Source organism: Bidens hawaiensis, unplaced genomic scaffold (genome assembly GCF_021521415.1).
Source record: "Bidens hawaiensis isolate Kalapana, Puna unplaced genomic scaffold, B.hawaiensis_p1.1 tig00003698_1, whole genome shotgun sequence".
Classification (NCBI taxonomy): Eukaryota; Viridiplantae; Streptophyta; class Magnoliopsida; order Asterales; family Asteraceae; genus Bidens; species Bidens hawaiensis.
This window is the reverse complement of record NW_027491212.1, coordinates 701,214-722,479: the sequence shown is the minus strand read 5'-3', so window position 1 is coordinate 722,479 and position 21,266 is coordinate 701,214. Positions and strand designations below refer to the sequence as shown.

Here is a 21,266-nt window from a genome sequence, read left to right as displayed (position 1 = left end):
TAACCGTGTCCAATCGTAATTAATGGCCACACGTTGATTTGACGAGTGGCGACGTCATCATTGCCTCTACAGTTTCTTGTGTCGCCAATTTCAAATTGCCAGGGAGATGTACCGGCGGTTTTCGATGGTGTTTAAATACCAATCACAATCCACAATCACAGCCACAATCCATAATCAGAATCCACAATCACAATCACAATCCACCTTTCTTCCGATTATAATTTCCGATAATGGCAGCTTGGCTCGAACGTGCACCGGGTGCTCATGCCCCCATCTACTACGACCCCACGTTTTTCACCATACAATTCCATTTTTTTTCCGGCGCCGTACGGAGGAATCAAAGGGTGAGGTATATTAACTATGTCAACCCTCAAACCTTCACGTACCCACAATTTAACCGAATGGTTAGGTGGCTTGGGTACACGACTGCTGATTATTTCAGCATTAAAATGGTAGTGCCGGGGATCGAGGTGGCGTACATCGAGTTGAACAACTTGGAGCACTTCAGGGCGGTGTCCGTTTATGGGGCATTCCATACACAGGTGAACCTTCGCCTCCATAGGCTTAGGGAATCCACCTTCACCTCGGATGGCATGTGGGAGAGGATCATGCCCTCTCATACTCCAGAATCGGATGTAGATTCGGATACGGAATCGGATGTATATTCCGATATGGAATCGAATGCTAGGAGTTAGAGTTAGTTTTATTAATGTAAATGTTATTATTGTAAATGTTATTATATTTTGGTATTAATATGTTATGTGAATGTTATTATTGTAAATGTTATTATTAACTGCAAATAAAAGGTTCATGTACATTTTGATCTTAACATGAGTACGTAGGAAATAATGCCAATTTATTTAAAAATGCGAACGTAAGAAACTATACCAACTACAATATCAATCTACATAAACAATGACTTATAATAACAAAAAAAAGAACCTAAAAACTACAACAAAAGAATCAAAATCAAGAACAAAATAATAACAGCATATACCAGCAAATATTTATAAGAGCAAAAGAAAACATCTAATAATAACAACAAAATATAAATAAGCAAACACTTATAACGTCTCATAATCGAAAATTAGCAAATACAAACAAAAAATAGCAGCAAACACCTATAAAAATAAACCTAATCATAACAACAAATCGGTTCTCACCGTTTTCATGTTAAGAATAAAATGTATATGATCTTGTTTCCTGTAAATGTTATTATTATATTTTGGTTGCGTTTTTGAAGCGTGGTTGATGTTGTATACGACCTTCCTTTTTGAGATTACACCCCATGGTCTCTTCCCATCATATTTCTCCATGTGTGTCATAGCAAAAATACCACAATCTATTCCATTACTTTTTGTTCTCCATGTCATCTTTAATCTATTGATTGTTGCTACTTGGATTTGCTGAGCAATGGGGTGTTTGATTGTTTTAAGATACATGCAAAAGACGTTTCTCTACACAAAATAGAAAGCAATTTAAGTATTTTGACAATTTTTATAACATGTATGTATGTTTTTTGGGTTAAAGGTATATATGTTTACCAGCATATCAGGAGTCTTTCTGTATCTTTCTTCAAAATTCTCTCTAATTGCTTTTGATTTGTCTTCTAAGCTTTTAAACTTTGCATCAGCTGGTATTTCTTGGTTTGCACTGTTGTCAAGTAAGTCTATCACTCCTGTTTGAAGATTGAAGGCAACCACAACGAAATGATCGTGTTGTAGAATTGGCACGAGCACTATAGCAACCTCCTTGAGTGATGGAATTCCACTCCTTGCCATTTCTCTTGTCATGTTGTCTGAAAACACATCCAGCTTTTCTTTGTCTGTGTAACCCCTTGACTCAGAATAATGGTCACTTGTCTGTATATTAATTAAAATGCAGATGATTAAAGCGTTTATTCAGTGTTTTCTAATAGTACAAACAAAATAGATTAATTTGTACCAGCACATTGCTTGAAGCAAAGAATCTGAACGGTGATGCTACAAATTTTTTCTTTTCTTCATAGTTCATTACTTCACTGAATGCATCCATTGCATTGGCGGCTATATAAATGCCAGGACAGAAGCTTTCAAAGACCACCTTGAACGATTCTGTGTGAGTGGACTTGTAGACCTCCTCCCAAATGTCTCCAAGACAAAAAAATATAAACTCTGAAAGTATTTCTTCATCTTCTGTGACACTAGCGGATACGTCAACCTCTCTCAAAAGATATGTAGAGTTCAGTGTAATGAGGCTATCACTTGTTGACAATCCGGTGTCAACTGTTAAACATAAAACAACTCACATTTAATTTGACTGAAAATAATTGTAACTATAAGTAAATACCTTCAACCCCTTTTGGTTTTTATTTATAATTACATACCCTCTTTTGCCCACGCAACCACTGTATTAACAACTTCATCAATATCTACGCACGAGACATTGTTTTCTTGACCAGCATCACCTGCATCATTTTTTACGACAGCCAAAGATGTAATATGTTCAATTGTGATTATAATTAAGGTGGCATATAATTAAGCTGGTGCATATATGATATACCTTTCTGAGCAGCCACTGGACCACCAACACCAACATCTAAATCAAATGCATCACACGAATGTAATAAGTTTAAAAGAACGGCATAAGTGTTTTAAGAGCGTTTTAATTATACTAATAATTAATTTAACCAAAATACCTTTTAGAGCAGCCACTGGACCACCAACACCAACATCTGAATCTTGTGTTTTAGGGACCACATTATTAGTGAATCTGTTTTCCCATTCACAACATCTAGCAAAGATATTCTCATTTGATGGATGTATATCCTTTCCTTGACGGACCAACTCGTTGATCTCGGAGCAAATTTTATCAAATTTCTTCAACTTCTTATCCATTGCCTTATTCCAAGACTGTAAAAAGAAAATATAGTTTGGGTTAATTCAAAAACATTTTCAATTTATCCCAGCCAGTTGTAATAGAGTTAAATAATAGTCACCAAGCACGATAGGCATTTGCAAACTTAAAGGTGAATAATCGCTTACATAATCATCCAAATCTTGTTCAGCTGTTTGATGGGCGTTATCTGTTTCAGATGCACTTTGACCATCTGTTTTTTAATTACATATAATGTTGTATTACATAAAATGCATGTAGAGATAAGAGATATGAGAGTTTTTTACAATAAAATAACAAGTTTAATACCATGTTCTTGTTTCTCCTCAGCTGCAATGTTTTCTTCAACTCCAGGCTTACCGGCAGCACTAACCGTCACAGCAGCAGTAGCAGCAGCAGTCTCATCAAGTCTCTTCCCGGCAGCACTAACTGTCACAGCAGCAGTATCAGCAATAGCAGCATCAGCAGTCTCATCAAGTCCATTCCCGGCAGCACTAACGGTCACAGCAGCAGCAGCCGCATCAATCCCTTTCCCGTCAACACTAAACGTCACAGCAGTAGCAACCTCAGTAGCATCTTCTTCTAAGGGAGGACCATTATTCTCCAAGTATTTTTCCATCTTATTAAGAGTAGTTGTTGTTATGTAGTTGACTGCAGGCGTTGTGACGGGAGTCCCAAATGGACCATATTTTTCTGGTATTCATGCGTGTAAAGCATCACAAGGAAGGTGATCGGACCGTTGTATTGAACGTTGATACCTCTCCATTATTCCTTTGTCATTTTCAAGTTTTCAATAACATAGCTGCACCAGTCCATATTTGGAATATCGGAGGTTTTATCAATTGCGGCGATGAATCGTTGATTGACTGTTGTTGATTTTGTCACAAATCCTATACAGGTGTTGACCAACACAAGGAAATTAATCTTAAACAGTTCACCAACTCCTTGATCCGCAGCCAGTTTGTCTTTCACATGCTTTATACTTATTCTTGCACTTTTCGAATTGAGATTTGAACAAATCTGTAGTAACATCTTCCCCCAATCTTGGTCTATTCTTGCCTAAAACAGGAATCTTACCCATTGGTATCCCCAACACTTCATGTACTTTTTGTGGTGTTATCTTAATAACACCGCTCCCAATGTTCAATTCATTTAAACGGTTATTATAGTTCATGAGCAACCAATATCCCAAAGTTGTTGGAGTTTGGGTTACTTGAAGTCTTAACATTGACCCGAAACCCATTTCTTCTACACAAGTTTTTTGGGCAATGGTCATTGCCTTCACTGCATCAACAATATTAATAGGTGCACACCTATTCATCAATTTTTGGTCAACAAATTTAACAAAAGGTTGTCCCCTCTTGGCTGGCTTCTTTTCTTTAACGGCTCTCTTTTTCGGACGCTGAAAGTCCGGGCCAGAGGTGCTGGGTTCCACCTATTTCTGCTTTGACAACAACCTGTCGATTTTTGTGTCAAGGACTGAATCAGAATATGCTTCCACAATATGTTTTGTTTTCCCCACCGGAGCAAATTTTTTAGTCTTCCTTTTATCAGTCTTGTTTTTTTCTTTAATGACTCTCTTTTTCGGACGCTGAAAGTCCGGGCCAGAGGTGCTGTGTTCCACCTGTTTTCGCTTTGACAACAACCTGTCTATTTTTGTGTCAAGGTCTGAATCAGAGTCTGCTTCAACATCATGTTTTGTTTTCCCCACCGGAGGAACTTTTTTAGTCTTCCTTTTATTAGTCTTGGTTTCTTCAACAACTGAATCACATACATACAATAAAACACGGGGGGTAGGTGATAACAACACGAATCACAAGGAAACAAAAAACTCTTATAACACATCACAGTGATAAATTCTCATACCAAAGCCATAACACGCTAATCATACGCATATAACATGCTTTAATATTATGCATAGATTTAAAAAAACAAGGATATGTATTACAACAACAACAACAACACGCTTATCAAACATATTATTACATAAGAAGATTCAAACAAATGCTTACATTTTAAGATTAAGTAAACCTAAAACGCTAAAAAAATCATAAAGTAACACCTGTTCCATTTTCATTCTGAGACCTATCGTGCTTTTGCTTCGTCCTTGGTTCCGTTCCAGAAGTAGATGAGTTAGGGTTCTTCATTTTGGTTCCGTTCAAGAAGTAGATGAGTTAGGGTACTGAGACCTATCGTGCTTGTACTTGTGCTTCACTGTAGAAACGAATCGTTGACAGTTTCAGAAGTAGATGAGTGACTTACGAGGGTAGTTATTTGACCCTTTTAAAAGAAAGCGCGTGCTTTTACATTTTAATCGTACGGTAGTTATTTGACCCTTTTAAAAGAAGGCGCGTGCATATATATATATATATATATATATATATATATATATATATATATATATATATATATAATATTAGTGGGTGGTGGTGGGTTCAGGTGGTCATGATGGTGGTGGACGGTGGCGGAGGTGCGGTGGTTCGTGGTGGCGGATGTGTGGTGGTGGTGGGCTGTGGGTGGTGGTGGCGGAGGTCGGTGGTGGTGGTGGTGGTGGGTGGTGGTGGGTAGTGGTGGATAGTAGGTGGTGGTGGTGGATGGGTATAAATAAATGTATATATATTTATATATAATATTAGTGGGTGGTGGTGGAGTGTGGTTAGTGGTTGGTGCTGGGGGTCGTTGTGGCGAATGTGGGCGGTGGTGTGTAGTATGATTGCGGATATGTAATACATGAGACAATGACGGTGCTATCCCGTATGATGACCATGATGATTGGCCCAATTATGACGAGACGATGCTAATATAACTACCTGGGTTGGTGGTGGTTATCATATTGATGCTGCTAACCTATATATACGGTTTGCTTACGCCAACCCATACGATGGCGACTGTAGCTTGTACGACGAGCATGACATCTATGATGATGATCACACATATATATGATGAGGACCAATTATATGTACCTTTATGACAATACGCAACACAGGCGCGCGCGCACACACACACACATATGTTGATGATAATTGTGACACCAATGTTTAATGACATGTAACCCGTATGATCGATGACGACCATGATAACGTATACGATGGTCATACTGATGGTAGCATGTACGACTGATGATGTCGTTTGATGACGACAACAATTCATAAGATGGTGCCGACAGTGATCGTTAATATTGGGCGTTTTGTTTATGATAACCCATACGATGCTGACTACATCCCGTACATGGCAATCGGATGATGATGATGATGCTGATGATGATGATGGAGATGTGTGACGATGATGACGACACTGATAGCGAGATATATGTTTGAGCCCGTATGATCAACGCCGACTACGATAGCCTATACAATGACCACGTTGATTACCCGCACGTCTGATGATGATGTCGTTTCATGGTGATGGTGATCAATGATTATGATGATGATAACCACTATAATACATGATAACGATGATATACGATAGCCTATACAATGACCACGTTGATTACCCGCACGTTTGATGATGATGCCGTTTCATGGTGATGGTGATCGATGATTATGATGATGATAACCACTATTATACATGATAACGATGATAACTTTATGATGTTGATCATCATCATAACACATATGGTGATGATGATAACTTAGAAAATGATAATGATGTAAAGTTGTAAATCTTATCCAGAAAATCTTACTAACGGTTAAGATAATACTTCAATAATGGATAAAATTTTAAATTTATTCAAAAAATACGATTTATTAAACGAACTCCTCTTTTAACGAAATTTAATACCGGAATGTTAGTAAGAAAAACTAAAAGTAAATGTTTTTATACTATTTTTAAAAAGTTATAAAACAAAAAACCAAAATATATAAATAATTAAATGTGTAGAAATAAATAAAACCAAAATTCAAAACCCTTTTAACTTCAAAACCCTAAATCGACTTCTACTTCGCTTTACTGTAATTCTTAGACATCGCTTTACTGTAAGAACACAAAAATGTCACGTCTCAATAATAGAGTTATGTTCCTGGTAGATATCGACAGCGATTCCATAAGTAGGATGGTATGTTAATATTGTTATCTGGTTAATTTTTTTTTATGAAACATTTTACAGTTTTGCAACAAATACATTCTAAGAGCATTTTTTGTGTTACTTATAGCTCATTCCTAAAGCTGTTCAACCAATGTTTGCTGGCATGAAATCGAATACCGGCTGTTGTTTGATTTACGATCAAAGTGGTAGAACGTTTTCTGTTGTTATAATCAAAGTACTTGATGACTTTTATTTTAGAACCGGTTGGACTGAATTAATCAGAGAATGTTGTTAGAAGCTGGAACATATGTTGTTTTTGAGATTAAACCAAGATCTATGTTGAATATGTTTACTTTCAAAAGAAACGTAAATGATCAATCCGGTACTATGATATGTATTCCAGTCAGAAACCAACACGTCCATTACTTGGTAAGTTTTAATTTCTATTTTTAATGATTGTTTCCAAATTCAAATGTCCTTTAATTAACATGTTTAATAGGATTTCCCTGAGTGTTACGTGATTCAAGAATTTGGTGACAATTACATGAATTCGCTTTTCGAGCTTATTGCTCCAGATAGATATATGTTTAAAGTTTCATGTCTTAGGGATGGAATGGGTTGTAGGCTAGAGGATGGATGGAATGAGGTTTTTAAATAAACCAATTTGAAAGGTGGCTCGTTTGTTATGTTTGAAATCATTTTAGATAAGACATTTCATATTAATGTCTTTCATGAAGATGGCATAGAATTTATCCTTCCTGGTCCAAATCAGCTGTTTCTCAACTATCAATCAAGAAATCAAGGTAGTTCTCCCAAAACCCAATTCATCTTGATGAGCAAAATGATGACTCTAAAATCGTCTTCCACATGAACGTCACCAACAAATTGGTAAATTGAATTTTTAAATTTCATTTTTATTTACAAGTATATTTGAAATTTGCTTTTCACAGCGTCTTCCGCGTCACATTGCCACTAAGATTGATGCCTATGATGGAATGCCAATCACTTTGGTCAATCCCAAAGGTCGTAAAAAGAAAATGAGACTTCATGGTGAACTGTCGGACCTGAACTTCAGATATCGGTTACCAAAATGGAAAATTTTCAAGGTGGAAAATGAAATACAGATTTGTGATAAGTGCATATTTGAATATGACTTCATTGAAGCTACTTTGTTAGTTTCAAAAGTTGATTAGTGATTTGGTGATGTTTGGAACATTTGTGATTTGGTTGGTTATTTGTATATGTATGGTTTTATTAATACACTTTATAGTTTATTGTGTTGAATGTTGGTTAGTTAATTAGCTTTTAAATGCTTTAATTTTATAGTTTCTTGTATCATCTATTTTGTTATTCACTCTTATTTTTGTTTCATGGAATGTATTGTAATGGTGCCTTTTGTATGAAAACTTTTAATGAATGCTAATTATGGTTAAATCTAAAAATAAAACAAAAAACACTTTGTTAAAAAACACTATTATGCTTGTCACACACTAATGTACATAAAAATATATAAATATCCTAATACGCAATACACGCTTATCCAACCATCTTCTGGCAAAGTGCCTATTTTCAGCCACAGGTTCTCTGCCGTAAAAACTATGCCAATAATTGGAGGCAAAACTCAAAAAGCTCCAAAATATTGGCTCCAAATATTCAAAAACTCCAAATTACATTTAACACTCCAAAAATCAAGTTACACTCCAAATTATTAAAAATTTTTCACTCCACAAATCAGCCAAATTATTAAAAAAAACAATCGAAGATGAAGCTTATAGATGAAAGAATCGAAGAAGAACGCTACTCCGATGAGGAAGCCAACTACGACGACGACGCTCAATCAGACGACACTGAAGGCTACTCCAGCGAGGAAGCCAACGACGACAACGGTCAACCAGAGGATGTTATAGGGACGATGGTTATCGAACCCCTCAACAGTTTGGAAGCTATCGAACCCCTCAACAGTTTTGCTACTGCGAAAAAACCTACAAGGGGGTTGACGAGGTAACCTAAGCTGCGTACCCAATATGCAAACTCTGGTGGTGTCAAACTGGCTGTGGAGTTTGATAATCTGGGTATGTTCACTGGCCAAAACAGATCAAAGTTTGCAAGTTTTTTAGGGGATGTTGTAAGGGAAATAGTTGGCTTGAGACATTTAAGTTTGAGGGAGGTCACAAAGGAGCTTAGAGATAAACTGTGGGAACAAATAATGGTTATTCTTTATTTCTATTTATGCATTTTATATTTTGAGATGTAATTTACCTTTACTGTATTATATTATGCAGAAATATTTTGATATTGAGGCTTGTCGCAGGCCTTCTGTGATGAATCGGCTCGGACACCTTCTTCGGGATTTCAGAAGAAAAATGTATGCCAAATACATTATGCCGAACATCGGTAAACCTCTGAAGCTGAAGGAGATACCCAAGGGACACAGGACGATGATCAGGCAAGAAGACTGGGATCGCTTCGTTGAGTACACACAATCAGAGCAGTTTCAGGTATAAATCATCTACTCTGCAAACGTAGATTGATCGACTATATATGGTTTATTTTTTTTGTTTAAATATAATGAAATTATTATCAAAGGGAGCTCGAGCAAAGAATGTTTTTGATCATCACATGGGACGAGGGGGTTATACCTACCTTCGAGAGAAACTGGTAATCACCGTCAGCTGTTTTCTCTCTAGTTCAATGATTTGTTGGTTATGTGTCTAACGCATGACCGTCAGCTGCTTTCTCTTGAATATTTTACAAGGTCAAAAAGAAGGAAATTGGACCGGATGAGATCCCCGGCCGTGCATTAATGTGGATGAAAGGAAGGGAGGACAAAGATGGTGCATACAAGAATGCTGTTATCGAAGGCGTGGCAACCAAATTAGTATGTTTTAGTATTAAACTTTTTAAATCATGTTAAAGTTAATTCATTGCCTTATATTGGTGTCAAAAAAACTTGAGTCTGTATAACTTGTCTCAACACTTTATGTGGATACATAAGCATGTTACAAGTGTATTAGAATATTTGTTTTCTTGCAGGTTGAGCATGAGAAGCAGATCGCCTCCGGAGCCCTGGCACTTCAACCGTGCACAGATGCCGTCACCTTAGTGCTTGGCAAAGAGAAATGTGGGTTTTTAAAAGGGATTGGGTACGGATTGACAACAGGTAAATATTGGGGTGTGAGCCAGGTAAAAGGCTCGTTTAAGCAACGGATTGCCCAACTTTAGTATGAGGCGGTGCAGAGAGATGTAGTGGTGAACAGGTTGACGTCTCTACTTGAATCCACGAATGCTTGCTAGAAAGCCGTGAGAAGGAACGGTTAGCATTTGAGGCCAGGTTCAGACATCTCGAAGGATTGTTGCCGGAAATGTCGGCAAGTCAAGTAAGTGACGTATGCTACATATTAATTAATGCATTCGACATACATAATTGACACTGTTTTTGTCACAATTCGTAGGTAAATCCTGTTCCCAACCAGGTTGGTTCTAACCAAAGTACTAGTGCTATGGCGCAAAATAAAATGCCAGGACCAGTAAGTATCTGACAGTTTATTTGTTTTTTACAACTTTCCATGTGATTTTTCATTTTCCATAACCTAATAAATTGATTTGTAGGCCAGTTCTGTGGGAAACATCTTAACCTCAGGTGAGGCTGTGCAACAAGAATCCGCTTCTCAGGTAATCATTTGACAGTTTGATTGATTTGTTTTAATAATTAACTTTCCATGTGAGTGTGCTGATTTTGCATAAGTTAATTGTAGCCCAAGTCTGCGGGTAAAATAGTTGTCGAAACGGTACCCGCTCCCCATATCGCGACATACAGTAAGTATTTGACAATTTCAGTACTTTTTATAATTCGTTTCCAATGTGAGTGTGCTCATTTTCTTTTACCTAATTGCAGGCCAAGTCTGTGGAAAAAAGTGTTGACCAAACGGTGCCTGCTGCCCATATCGCGACATCAGTAAGTATTTGACAATTTCAGTACTTTTTATAATTCGTTTCCAATGTGAGTGCTCATTTTCTATTTACCGAATTGTAGGCCAAGTCTATGGAAAAAAGTGTTGACCAAAAGGTAGTCGATCCCCATAGCGCGACATCAGTAAGTATTTGGCAGTTTCAGTTTTTATATTTTATAACCTAATAAGTCCAAACAATTCCAATTTCTGTTATATTACCAATGAAGCCTGTAGAGAACAATGTTGACCAAGCATCAACACAACTACACCACACTCCGGATAGTAACGGCTCGAAAAAACCATCTGTAAGTATTTGGCAATTTCAGTTTTTTCTTTAATTGTTGATTGATTCATTGAATGGTTTTTAGGTAAAACGGAGAAGCCGTAAAAGAAAAGTTGATATATCTACGGATGAAGCTTCCCAACCTGCTGAAATAAAGGTATGTGCCGCGAAACATTGTTAATTTCCCACCAACATGGGTATATACTTATATATTGACTTCAACTAAGCCATCTTAATTTCACATGCTGGTTTATAGGTGTATGTAGAGGTGCACAAATCGGTTTTTTTAAAAAAACCGGTTCGGTTAACAACCGGACCGGTTTTTCTTGGCCTGGAAAAAAACCGGTTTTTAAATAACCGGACCGGTTTATTAACCGGTTTTTTTGGTGCAAAACTCGGACCGGTCTAACCGGTTTGGACCGGTTTAGAAACCGGTTAGCACCGGTTAATAACCGGTTTTTTTAAAATAACCGGTTAATAACCGGTTTTTTTCATAATAACCGGTTTTAAAATTAACCGGTTTTTTCCATAACCGGTTCAGTAACCGGTTTTTTCTCTAGAACTTGTAACCGATATACGAACCGGCGGTTTCTAAACCGGTCAAACCGGTTTTTAAAAAACCGGTTTTCGTAAAAACCGGTTTCCGGTTTTAACCGGTAAACCGGTTCCCCAACCGGTTTTTTTGGCCATCTCTAGGTGTATGAGTGTCGTTTGTGTGTGCATGACAAGCGTAACAAGGTGGCAAATGGTAAAGTTTATTGGTCACCGGTTCCACAACAGTTGCATGGAAAAGCAATCCCGGAGGGTTGCTATAAAGTTAGTATTGATGGAGCCATAAAGGAACAAGCAATTATTCCATGTGAGGCAGGTGAAATTACGACTATTGGCAACGCAATTGGTACTTTCGTTGCTTGGCTAGAACACCTAATCGTATGTGACCAGGAGGTTTGTTCCCTTTTAACTTAACCGAACAAATATCTATGTTCTTTTTTATTTAGTTTAAAAAATGAACACTTGTGTTCGTTTATGTTTGTTTGTTTATAATCTAAACTAACGTAATTGAACAAAGATAAACGAACATAAACAACCTTCCCGCCGAAAGGTTCACGAACAGTTAAACGAACGTTCGGTATGTATGCATACTACTTTGTTCTATTCGATTACAAAATACGACATTAATTATACATATTTGTTTTTCATATTCTGTTGTTCCAGCTACCACCACTCCTGTCCTCAAAAGAACTAGACAGAGCTGGAAAGAAGGCAAAGGCAAAGTACACAACGATAGACCGGGTGACCAAACAGAAGACAAGGAGCAGTGCCAAGAAAACCGTCGCCTTAGCTAGTATATAGGTAGTCGTTATTTCTGTATTTTGTAAGATATTTTGAATATACATTTGCTTAAGTGAATATTATTGTTAATATAATAATTTTGTTTTGTTGCTTATAGTTGTTTTATATTACTGCACAAAAAATAAAAATAATTATATATTGCCTAATTACACACAATTTGACCACATAGAACACATTAAATAGGTGTGGCCAAAAGTAAGACAATAGCCACACCTGAAATTACAAAAATTAGAGTATATAAATGACCATTAGCCACAACATAAACATTTTTGTGTGACGAAAAGTTTGACAATAGCCACACTTTATATTACAAAAGAATTATGTGTGACAAACGGTAAAGACAATGGCCACACCACAAACTACAAAAGAGTGTTTGAGTGGCAACTTCACAGTTTTAGCCAAATTGACAACAACCTCCAGTGTCTATATGATATTATTAGCCACACAGTACCTAACTATGTGTGACGAAAAGTTTGACAATAGCCACACTTTAAATTACGAAAAGCATTATGTGTGACAAACGGTAAGACAATGGCCACACCACAAACTACAAAAGAGTTTTTGACTAGCAAGTTCACATTTTTAGCCACATTGAGAACACCCTCCAGTGTCTATATGATATTTTTAGCCACACAGTACCTCACTATGTGTGACGAATGGTTTGACAATAGCCACACTTTAAATTAGGAAAAGCATTATATGTGGCAAACGGTAAGAAAATGGCCACACCACAAACTACAAAAGAGTTTTTTGACTAGCATTTCACATTTTTAGCCACATTTACAATAATCCCCAGTGGTTATAAGATATGATTAGCCACTAAGAACTTCAATATGTGTGACGAAAAGTTTTACAATAGCCACACTTTATATTAGGAAAAACATTTTGTGTGACAAACGGTAAGACAATGGCCACACAATAATCTACAAAGGAGATTTTGAGTGGCAAGTAAACATATTTAGCCACTTTGAATTTAATATCTAGTGTCTATATCATATAATTAGCCATCCTAGTATTAAATTTAAGTGGCAATTTCTTTGCTATATTCACACGGTATAGATCACAATGTAAGCTTAACACAAACCTATTGGCCACATTAATATAAAATTTATGTGGCTGAAACATAAATTCATGTGGCTATATAGATGTAATGGTCACTCATGGTAAATTGACATGTAGCCATTTTCTACCATTTAGCCACACTTATTGGAGAGGCTTCTTGATGGCCAGCAACTAATGTCTGTACCCTTTAGCCACACTTATTACCACATAAGGCCACTAAAAACTGTGTGTGGCCATATCATACCCACGGTATCGCGACCTTTGGCCACATATGACCTGAACCAAATGTGTGTGGCTAAAGGCCTACGGCCACACTTTTTCGTGTGGATGAAGGTCAATATTCACGTAATGGTTTTTACATTTTAAAAAATCAATATGCTCGTGTTCGTTTATATTTATTCGTTAAAAATCTAAAAAAACATGAACATCTCAACTGATAAAACTCAAACGGTTAAAAAATATAATAACAAACTAATCTATATGTATTAAATTAAAACAAAACTACGTTAAAAAATAAAATAATCATCATAAAATAGCAAAACGACTAAAAACAAAACTTTAAATAAACTCTCGTAACACCGGGGGATCAAACTAGTGCAACATATACAAAACATCTCAAAGGTAACATTCATTGTTGATGAAAAGTAAACAATTAAAAAGAAAATTAATGCAAAAACCAATATATACATATATTTATGGGTAGCATATGTGTGTTTGTTTTTAGTTATATGTTGATTTAAAATTTATAATAATAAGTCACGTTACTTAGTTGGTCGTTCGAAAAAAAGATATAATGATTTTTTTATATAAATATTTTAATACGGTTTTTTAATAATATTTATATCAAAATAGATTACGAAAAATATATCATATATTCATGTTCTGTCTTTTTTATATAAAAAAGGGTATGTGTATATTTTTTTAACGAAAATAATATAAAAGCGTTAAAATATATTATAGGATAAAGTAAGATATTTAAAAACTAATACCAACATTTAGGCAATTTATTGATTCGATTTGGTTTATGATCATTAACAATTATGATACAATGATTAGAGTCAAACGCCATTAGTTGATTAGAGCCAACCCGCTATTCTATGTTCACGTCATTCGAATCAAGTTTAAAAAAACATATATAAACAAACAGTTTTACAAACTGAAATTCAAATTACTTTAAATGCGTAAACAACGAACATAAGTTAATGAACTGCCATAAACAAACGTAGACGAATAGATAACGAACAAACATGAATAGACATAAGTAATCGAACGGGACAATTGTTCATGTTATTAGTTAAATAAAAAAAATCGTTTTCATGTTCAGTTGTTTAATAAGATGAACAAACAGTTGCATTTCTAATACAAAAACTAAACGACTAAAATATGAATTTATTTACCTACTAAACGATCTTGGGTACTCTCGATATGTCTTTAGCAAGTCTTGAGTTGCGAATCGGAAGTAGTAGCACGGTATGTCAACATTACTGAGTGGCATGATGCTAGCTTTCGGCCCAATGCGTAATGAAGCTATGTGGTCAACCACCTTATTTACTGTCCTTGCAGGTATTGTTACATAATTCTTGACTGTTTAGCAAGCTTGCACCCTAAGTATTTCATCAAAATGTTGTTGTTGGTCCAAGTCTGCTATGACCTCTATAGCATCACCGTGTGTAAAAAGAGGTTTTAATTATACCAAACTACTATGTTTAATAATTATTTATCTATTCTAATACGCAAATCATGTCTATGTGATTTCCCAGATTGATTAAATTATTGTTAGTCGGTTTATTGTATATCTCGAACATGAAGTGTAGTCACTGTTTTCTTAAATTAATTTACAACCAAATTAATTTCCAAAATGCTTGACATCGTTTAACAAATAAACTCGATTGACACTTTCCATTGATTCTCTATGAATTTGACACCTTACTTGCCCTTGCTAGTATTGCTAGTAAATGTAGTTTATAAATGTTTTGGATTGACCTTTCAACATCGATCAAAAAGCATTATACAAATCTCATGAAATTTAAAAAAGTCATTCCTTTCAAATATCATAAGTTCATTCTTCACAATATTTAGGCTTGGCATCCCCCCTCTTATCATACACATACCACGAGATCATCATAACCTAAGGCCTGATTACTCAACTTGGTACCGTCATCAACGAATGAATGACTTTCATTCCGATAACATAACCTAGTTGTACAAACAGTAGCAAGCCGCTAAGAAATTACCTATACTAAATCGTTCACTACTAAAATTGCCTCTTTTAGTTTGGGGTTTTAAACGGATATCATCATACAAAGATTTAACAATGTAAAGACTAACTTGTAAAAGCATTACCTTTCTTTTACAATAAAATATTACACCAACATCACGGTTATGAGCCAAAAACCTTTCCATTCGTGTAATCATTGTATGTATCAAAAACATACATTGAATTCAAGTCATTATTATGTACACACGCCACGCTCATAGTAGTTTTAGGGGTCAATTTATCCCTAGCGTGATCTTGAAGATTATCCAGATAGCTTGGATTCCCAGCTAACTATATAATTCTGAACTAACCGACTATGTTTGTTTTATTTATGTTATACTTGAAGGATACTCAAAGATATAACGACCTATAACGGCTAACTGACTTATTCTACCCGAAAGATCGGATGACCAAGTTGAAACACGTGTGGGATTGGAGAACACGTCTTTAAACAGTCATGGCGGCTAGGGTTCTCGAAATTATACGAATCTTAGTTATTTTTTCTTTCTATAAAAGGTGGTTGCTAAGAACGTTTTAGATACACAATTTTCTGCACTCATAACATTAATACTTGTACTTAGCTTTCGTTCTCGAGCAGTAACCACCTTTTACATTAATAAATTGAGGTAGGGGATAGTTTTCCCCTCCGAGGTGTTTCCCGTAGATCCTCACCGGGGTCTTAGGTTTTCCTCGCTACATTGTCATTTTCACATTTACTTTTACTGCATTTACTCACCTGATTATTAAAAAACACACTACCTCACTCAACGAAAAATTTCAATTATTGCTTCGGTGATTTTTTGACCAGAACAAGTAGGTAAAAGTGTATCTAGAGCTCACCTGGTATTTTAATATTTCAACAACTTTAGGCTCCCAGTGATTCATCCGCGTACTGAACTCTTTAACAATTTATTAAGCCTCAAATGTGAAATTTTTCAAGTTTTGTTTAATGTGAAAACCCTAGATCGCTGTTAAGAGCGTGTATCGGGATTGTTTTTTATTTGTGTTTGTTAGAATATTTGTTTTGATTTCTCAAATTTCTATAATAGACCCTCCAAGTTTTTCATAATTTCAAAAATGTCATTGGTTTTTAAAACCCATGGTTTTTCAAACATGTGAATTGGTTCTCAACGTTCTCAATTCTTTAAGGATTCTCTTACGATCCTCACCATATTTTATATATATATATATATATATATATATATATATATATATATATATAGGTTCAAGTTTAGGTGAGAAGTCAAGTTATTACGAGAAGTACGAGAAATCAATGCAGCCAATCAGATTTTTTCTTTTTTTTTCTCTTTTAATTAAATAAAAGGGTAGAATGGTAAAACTTCATAACTAGTTTATATATTGATGTTATTTTTGTACATCTTAATATGATTAAACAAATATTTTATTATACATGTTTATTAGTATTTGTTTATAATTTCAAACCCAAATATAAGGGCGGAATCCGTATTATTAAACATGTTTAAACAAATATTGGTTTATAATTTGATGAATTTTAATTAAAACCCAGGTACCTTCTTCCTACATTCATATACTAATTAAAGCAAATATCAAGATTTGTTCTTTATATTCAAGTCAATCATATATTTCACATATCTTGATTCATCAAAGCTGATATCTTGTAGCCTAATTTAACTTCATTGGTATTGAATCCTTGGCTTTTGCCTTTGGGTGACTAACATCCATCGGATACTTCATAAAATAACGCTTTTGCACAAGGAAATAGATCAATGGCCCTTGATCAAAATAAAGCTATTACAAGAAGTGTGAGAAGTTATTTATAGCCCTTGATTAAAATAACGATATTATTTATAAAGAAAAGATATTATTTATAATTAATAAACAATTTGATAGTAAAAAAATAAGCGAGTCATGGGTTTCACCAAATCCAAATAAAATTTAAACCATGTTATAACATCTCATTTATTTTCTTTATAATAAGTAAAACTAAAATCCAAATAATTATATATATATTAGAAACGGATAATATAAAAACAATACCCGTAATAGGGGGGATAAAAACTAGTATATATATAAATATATATATGAATACTACGTATTGTCCTTCATTTTAACCAAGTATTCTAACAAGTTTGTTGGAGACAATAACTAATTGTGTTGTTTATATATTTGCATAATTTGATGGCTATAATCAAGAGCCAAAATGGATCAAAGGTATGCAAAATGTCACTACTAGAAAAATTGAGTAATTGCCACCAAAATTTGCTACCGAACAAAAATAGTAGCAATTTTAGCGATTGAACTAGCAAATTTGCAACCGAAAAACGTGGTAAATTTACATGGTAGCTAAGCGGTTGGAGTTTTTACAACCGTTCATTTTTTGTGGCTAAGCGGTTGGAGATTTTTGCAACCGGTGGCTAGGCGGTCGAAATTTTTGCAATCGGCGCCTAGGTGGTAGGAACTTTTGCAACTGGAGGCTTGACAGCTGAGTTTTTGCAACCGGCCGGTAGCTAGACGGTCGGAGCTTTTACAACCGTTAATTTTAGTCGGTCGGATTGTTTGCGACCAGTATCCAAGCGGTCAAAGTTTTTCCAAAAAACATATTATATGCTTGAAATGCTATGGCTTTAGCACGTGCCAAATGTTAGTTTTGATGTGCAACTCTCTTATCGATAGTAGGAGCTAATTAGTTATGTGGCTTGTATGTAGGGATAATTAAATTGGTACACATAATCCTATTGATTCTCCATTAATCACAATCGCTATGTATAGCACGTTACCACATTTTATACAAATTGATTTCACAAACAATTACCTATTTCACAAATGCTAGATCCCTCTTATCAATCCATCACTTTCTACAAGCATTGGATTAGGTAACGGACTGCTTCAGTTTGGTGATGTGTTCTGCAATATACTTCTCTCGGTTAACAAAACTAAACGCACAAACACTAGGTCTTCCATTAATTGAAGAAACATTGCGATTCGAAATCAATCTCCTCTTTGTAGACTCTCGTCTTCAGCACAGTTTCAATGTACCTTCAATGGAGGTCAATTGTATGCAATGGTCAGTTTTTGCTCCTATATGTTTCAGTCGAATACATGTTTGTGTAGTCTCGTATTGATTCGAATTTTGTGGTTTGATTTGTTTCACGTTCGTCTTTACTTGGTGTCATTATGACTTTAATTTAATCGATTAGGTTATTTTAGTGCTTGTTCCTTGTTTTGTGTGTTAATTGGCTTTTAATGATTGAGGATTATGAAATAGCAGTGGCCGAAGCAGCTGAATGCTCCACTTGAGGCCTTGGATCTGAAATTGCATATGTTATTGTGATTGAAAAACACGTCAATGGAAGGTCATCACTGGAACTATTACTTCACTTGTATTAAGTTTTCATTATGTTGATTAAGGGATGTAATAGATAAACAAGGTTAGTTTAGGATTAATCAAATTTTTCTTTCCAAATTGAAATACAAATAGATTATGCCTTTATAAATTTTATATGAAGATTAACTAGCATTTGAAGTTAAATGTTCTTATTTGATTTATGGTAATTTGAGTGCCCCTTCTAATCGCGTTTGCTTTATATATTTGTTGAAACCTTTTAATACAGTAATGATCACGCTCTTGTAACCGGCTGCCACAATAGTGTTAATATGCATCTTAAGTGGCGATATAGGTAATCCTCCACAATTTATGCTTTGATAGATCAGTAGTGTAACAATAAGTTATTTAGAATTGATTGTTGTTGTACATAAATTAGATTAAAATCAAAGTGATTATTCTTTATCCTGATCTGGTTTCGTTTGGAGACGCACATCAAATACTTGATGAAATGCTTCAACCAAGTTTTCGAAATTTAGATTACTGGCCTCTTCCAAAAGATGCAGGTAAGGAAGGAATTATACTAGGTAAATTAAAATATAGTCTTTAAAATATCATAACATTTCCTTGAGATATCAGTATCTTCAATTCTATACCATGTGACCTCATCAAACGAGCTGCCTCATCCTACTCATCTGCGTGCATACTAAAAGTCAGATACGCTGAGTAAGTTCTAGTTAATCATATAACATACAATACATCCAAATATATTCTTATATACGCACCCGAAGGTACATATATATACACAGTTCCTTACTTTTCAGCATGCATTCATACTATCATACTATCATTCTTTCCTTTTATACATACATATATACATATACTTCGTCCCTACATTCGCGGATATTATTAGGGTCCGTTCCCTACATTCGCTGATATTACTAGGGTCTGTTCCCTACATTCGCGGATATTATTAGGGTCCGTTCCCTTTCTAACCATACCTTCCATACCTTTCTATACATTCATAGTTATAACTTCCATACGTACATATATCATTTATAAATCATATATATATATATATATATATATATATATCATTTCTATAAACTATACCTTGACAGTACATGCAATATCCGAAGATCGTTCATGCATCGTCAAGCATTCATCCATACATAAATCATATAAGGCATACACTTACCACTTAAGGTAAGTGTATTAACTATCACATCGAGTATGCACACAGCCTCGAAAACATAACAAGGAATGGGGCTAGAAACTCACCTGGATCCTGTTACGTTCTTAGTTTATCGTTATCCCTTTCCTTAACTGAGCTCGGCTGACAGTACATTAATTATACATATCAATATATGCCCTATTCACATTATTCAAGCTCAGCTAAAAATGGCTAAGTCTGGTCTATTCTAATGGTCTTGTTTTATATTACATTTTACTTAGAATATTTATCCTTAAACCCTAATATATTTGAATACAAGGTATTCAATTATTTCAGTATTCTTTCTTTCTTTATTGTATTCAAGTCTTTCCTTGTATACTATCATGTATATATATATACACATAAATATGTATTCGGGTTACATCATGCATTCGGATACGGGTATAATGTATTTCAATCACATTAAGTATTCGGATAGGTGTATTGTATACAACTGCTTGCATGTATTAGAGTTTCTTGGTGTAACCGAATGTATATATGTATGCGAGTTTAATATGTAACCTCATGTCCTCAATTTATTCGAGTGTATACCATAATTTCTGACCACAAAATGTAATCGAAGATACATGCAATCGAATCCAAGTGTAATCGAATGTACATATAATCGTTTATAGGGTTGTATTCAAGTTAAGCATAAGTAATCGAGTCCCCTAATGCATTGTAAGCGAGTTTCAAGATTGTATTCGAGTGATACTTGTAATCGCGTTTCATATTGTAATCGAACTGGGCATGTAATCGAGTTGTGTATTGTAAGTGAGTTCATTAAATGTATTCGGGTAGGCTCATTGTAATCGAGTAACGCATGTAAGCGAATTTACTATATGTATTCGAAATTCCACTTTTAATCGATCATAACTTGTAATCGGATACATTAATGTATTCGACTGTATATTTGTTAGCGAACATGCACAATGTAATCGATTAT

At 35.0% G+C, this 21,266-nt stretch overlaps 1 long non-coding RNA gene across 1 annotated transcript; it reads left to right on the top strand.

The window, feature by feature from the left end:
- The first annotated feature begins 8,877 nt into the window (after positions 1–8,877).
- LOC143624146 (uncharacterized) lies at positions 8,878–11,108 on the top strand. Its single transcript, XR_013152048.1, has 2 exons — positions 8,878–10,826; positions 10,965–11,108. It is a non-coding gene; the product is annotated as an uncharacterized LOC143624146 (long non-coding RNA).
- The last annotated feature ends 10,158 nt before the right edge of the window (positions 11,109–21,266 follow it).